Raw genomic sequence first — 5,331 nt, forward strand, 5'->3', positions numbered from 1 at the left:
AAAAAAAAAAAAGAAAATTTCTGCCAGATAAAAGATAAGAGGATGCTGTACAGTGCCCATCCCCTCACCCCAAATCTCCAACTCTTCCCAGGGCTTTCCAATTTCCACCAGCCAAGTTCTCATTGAAGTTAATGGTTAGAAGGCACTACATGTAATGGGAAAAAATATATATACTTTGTAAAAAACAACCTACTAGAATTTTTGAGAATTGCGATCCTTTTCCCCATCTTTAGCCCTTGGACTAACTGATTTGGTTCTTTTTAAGAAACTACGTTTAGAATCAAAAGAATAAGAAATCTGGGAAGAGTAGCAATGCAGGAAGAAGGGACAGAATAAGTGTCAGGATAATGATTAAAAGCAAAATTGTGTGTGTGTGTGGAGGGTGGGGGGTGGTAAAAATCTGTAGCCCAAATTGGAATTGTGGGAAATGAGGCACCAGCAAACACCCCAGGAGCCCCACTGCATGATGAGCATCTTGGTAACAAGTAATAGGAGAAGATTTGGGAGCAAGCAAACCTGGAGTTTCAAGAAAACTTAGGGAGAAAACCGGACACCAAGGTACTCGTTAATCTTGGCACCTGCCAGCACAGCAGTGGGCCAGTGTACAGGGATAGATGGAAACACAAAAGTTGAAAATGAGAATATGGTCTTATTAGAATTTGGTTAAACTCTCCCTCTTCAAACTTAAAGTGACCTTTTGTCTTAAGACAGTGAGGAATTAGTCCCCCAATGGTCTTGGGAGAGCTTTTAAAGATGTGCCAGGAGGCTGGTGTGGAGAGGAAGGGAGCCACTTCCTGAGTAGCCTAGAGGCCCTGCCGTGGCCTCCGGGGACGACCTCATTGAAAAATGTGACTGTCAAAAGCTAGTCCATTTTATTTTTAGTTATTCCAGCAGGTTGTTGCACACGTTCTGCCTCAGTGAGGAGAACAGGGCATGAAGATCAGCGTGCAGATATTTATTATCTCAGAGGCATTGCCTACAAAAACTGGAGCCAGAGAATAAAATGCAACACAAATCCTGGAGGACCAGTCTTCAGTAGCACTGTTCCCCTCAGGTTAGAGACTAAGGAGTTGTTTCCCTCCTTTTAATTTCCCAGATCACTTTTCTATTTTCTTAGTGAGGATAAAAGAAGTCTCCAAAAGGATTTCTCTCCCCAGGAGAAGCATGGAGATTCTGCTCTTTCTTACCACAGGTAAGCAGTGAGATACTGGAGAATAGCATCTGGAAATGTGGGTCCTTTGTGGTGCCATGACAATCCTGTGTATGTGTCAGTGGGGCGGCAGGCGGGGGGGGGGGGTTGTCAATCTCCTTAGTGTGGTTGCTTAAACCAAGCTGAAGGATAGAGAATAAAGGATAAAGAAAGATTTTTAAAAAATATTTAATGCTTTGTTTCATACTGGAGTCACTAATTTTTAAAGGCATAGACAAACTCACTTGGTACTTAATTTGGAATAGATACAACCCTTGCACAGGCTTTTGGTTCCACAGACTTAAGAAATCACCATTGTTTACTTACTCTAATGGGAAAAGCTAAAATAGACTTAAAGGTCCCAGGTATCTCGAACCACAAAGGCAGGCCCCCACGTCATAAGCTATCTATACCCCTTCACCAAAAAAATCTTAGGTCTCCTTATTTTTAAGGAACAGCTTAAACCTTAAGATGTATTTTACTAAGTCTTAGATGAAAGGTTTTGAAGGACCCTAGCCCATGACTTAGGGGAATATCAAGACTTCTAGTGCCACCAGATACATGTTCTCTACTAGGTGACAGATGCTGGTATATGTAGGGGCTGTCTGCTTTTCACTCTGGATGAAAATAATTTGGTGGTTAAGATCTTAGCAAGGACTCTGGAGAGTTATTTATTTTTTCTAAGCTTCAACTGCTTCACCTGTAAAATGGAGTCTATCTTACAGAGTTGTTGAGAGGATTATATAGAATAATGCATACAATGCATTTAACAGCATGGCTGAGATATCAGAGGCCCCAAGAATAGAGAGATCCAGGTCTAGCTCCAGCTCTTCCCTTGCCTGTGCTCTAAAATGTCATGTGAATATGTGGCAGCATGGGGGGGCCTCCTGCCTTGACCCACCATGTGGGCAGGGAACTCAACCCCTTCCCTCCTTGATCTAAAGCCAGGATTATAGCAGAAGACCTAGAAGGGAGATGTTTTATGACTAATATTCTAAAATTTTGCTATGAGACATGAGGTGGTCAACGTTAGCCCTAGAAACATGTGTCTGTCTTATAGAGCTAGTCCCACCCCCTACACACAGGCTCTCAGGGGCCCTGAGGGCCCAAGTCCACAGTTCTTCCTCCTAAGCAATGTTTAATTTAAATGTAAAAAAATAACCTACTGCTTTGGTTTTAAGTATTACCTCCCAGGGAGGGATCAGTCAAATAGCAGGTCTGGGTCCCAATTTTGCCAAAGTTGGAAATGTCTGGGTTAGAAGTTAGGATTGTTTTCTTGATACATACAACAACTTGCATAGATCTCCAGGGCATTATGCTGAGTGAAAAAAAACCAATCTCAAGAGGTCATGTACTCTATGACTCCATTTATAAAATATTCTTAAAATGACAAAATTATAGAGATGGAAAATAGATTAGTGGTTGCTAGAGGCTGGGGCTGGGGGAAGGAGAGGGGGTGAGACTATAAGGGGAGCATGAGGGAGATCTTTTTAGGACGGCTCTGTGTCTACACACGTACACCCACATCCACATGCGCACACATGCACACAACCAACCCACTGCTTTGCCTCTCAGGGTGTTATACGATTATCATTCAAACAACAGGTCAGGGGTAGCAACTTCAAAGTTGGAAATTACTGTGCTGGAGGTTAGGATTCTTCTTTTGTTGTTGATTTTTTTGTGGGTGGGATGGGGTGAGGACATCTTTCACTGTATCTAAAATCAAAGCATTACAGTGTTTTAAAAACCAAACTGAACCAAACCAGTGCAGATAGAAACCACACAACCCAACCCACTGCTTCGTGCATTAGCATTTTGCCAATTCCATGGTGACTAGATTGTAAATGATCAATGAATAAAATACGTATGACAGATATACATTTTAGCATCTCATACACGCGATGTCTCCCTGCCCTGAGGTTTCCCAAGGGCTGAAGTCCAATACTTTGCACCAAGCACCTAGGGCTGTGGCTGATGTCTGTTCTGTCAGTATCCAGGCTGTACTGGTTGTTAAATATTTTTTGTATAAGTCCTAGGTCTTATAAGACTTCATTTTGGATTCTAGAGAGTGAAAACAAAACAAAACAAAACAAATGCACAACTACTTGATGGAAGTTTTATACTTTCAGAAGTCTTGAAACTTGCAAATTTTTTCTAAATGTAGGGTCTGTGATAAGTATTTTGAATTTAACTGTTGGAAAGAAATCTGTGACTAGCTTCGTGACTTGTAACTAACTCTTCTTGCTGTTACCATATGGTGTTTCCTTTAATAAAAACATTTTGCAGAAATAATGATAAAAATTACTTTAAGCTTTTATAAAAGTTAGATGTTTCTGGCAATAAAAACATTCCTTATAATTATATAGACAACTCTGCATTTGGTAAACAGGAAATACTCTGCTGTCCTTTTCACTTTACTTCTAAATAAAAATGATGCACTGCACTGTCATTCATCCTTAGATATTTTCTGTATCTTATTCATTGACCTCTCTTTAGAGATTGCAGAAATGTACATTCGAGGACCCTGTTCTATTCGTGTATTCTTTAGGATCCCATTTCCTTTGACTATCTACAACGGAACAACATATTCTGGCTCTTCAGCACGCTGAGCCATACTATGTGTCAGTTCTGATGAGTTCAGCTGCTTGCAACAAAAAGAGCTGACCTGGCTTAAACGCATCAAAAAACGTCTTGTGGTGTGCAGACCAAAGCAGCTGTCAATGATGGCATGAGGAATCTGGACTCTTTCTTCTTTGTGTTTCACCATCCTTAGCAAGCAGGCCACTGTGTTTGCTAATGGTCGCAAGATGGCTGCTCCATCTTCAGGCTGCTCCAGCATCTGCAACGCTCACATCAGCATTGCAGATGGACAGAAGGAAGAAGGGTAGCATGGTAAAAGGTAAAAGGGGGTGTGCCAGGAAAAAAGCCTTCAGGAAACTCATCCAGAAACATTTGCTTATTCTTTGGCCAGAACTGGGTTATACAGTACTTCTAAGCCAGGAAGAAGAGAGTTATGAATGAGGGTTAAGTCAGCCAATCAATGCTATCTGCTACTCACACTGTTGCAGAAAGGGAGCAGGGGCTTGCTTGCCTTCCCGTAGGATCTTATTTCTAAAGTGTATTCTATTTTTTGTTTCTCCTATTCTCTTTCAGGAACCCTGTGAAAGGTGTTGAGTGTATATAGATGAGGTTTTGGTTGCCCAATTTTACCTTTATAAGAATTAACTGTGTGATCTTCCTTTATGTGAGCTTGATTGTATTGCTAATGTATGGTACCTATAAAGTTTGATTTCATTTCCTTACATTAATTCACAGGGCAAAGTAAATGCAGAGTAAGTTTAAATCAACGTCTTCACCCCCAAATAATCTCGTTTAGTGTGGAGGAAGGGAGAATACAGCCTCATATACTAATGGAAATTGTAGAGATAGAAAAGAGATGAGCCAGATGAAATGCAAATTATTCTCTGTTACAGATGCTAAAGCAGTAAATTGGTTTGCTATGTACTGAATCACCACTCTTAGATAACTCTCCCCTCTGGATTGAAAAAGGGGCGTTCTAGCACCTATGACGGTTTTAAATTTATTAGAGTTGAATTCATTCTGGTCTATACTTAAGGTTCTATAGCCATCTCTATAATAAATAGACAGGGATATACATAGTAAAAAAAAAAAAAAATCCCTTGAGGTTAAATTGGAGGTATGTTTCTCATCTTGTTTCAAAACTAATATTATCAGTTGGGCTTTTTGCATTTTAATATAATCTGCAAAATAACCAGGTGACATGTCTTGGAATAAATGTGGACTTAATATTCTGAAAGGCTGCTTACTTTATTGTGATGGTCATTTCAGAGGCAATATTTGTGAGGATAAAAGGAGAAGAATTATTTATCTATAGATAGACATAGTGTACTATACCATAGATGGAGTATTCTACCGATCTACTCACCCTTTTTATTTAGAGAGGAATTCTCCAGGATCTATTTATCCAAATTTTGTGTCAATTTCCCTATGTATAAGGTGAGCATAATATAAATACCTATCTCAAAGGGTTACTATGAAGATTAAATGAGACAATTTACATAAAACATTAAAAATATTATCTGACCATATTAAGTTTTATATAAGTGTTCACTGCTGTCGTC

General features: G+C 39.7%; 1 protein-coding gene across 5 annotated transcripts in view; it reads right to left on the reverse strand.

Annotated features, from left to right (window-relative positions):
- The window catches only part of FARS2 (phenylalanyl-tRNA synthetase 2, mitochondrial), a 455,949-nt gene that overhangs the window by 903 nt on the left and 449,715 nt on the right, over nt 1-5,331 (reverse strand). The window lies entirely within an intron of this gene.

Source organism: Pteropus vampyrus, unplaced genomic scaffold, assembly GCF_000151845.1.
Source record: "Pteropus vampyrus isolate Shadow unplaced genomic scaffold, Pvam_2.0 Scaffold129, whole genome shotgun sequence".
Taxonomy (NCBI): domain Eukaryota; kingdom Metazoa; phylum Chordata; class Mammalia; order Chiroptera; family Pteropodidae; genus Pteropus; species Pteropus vampyrus.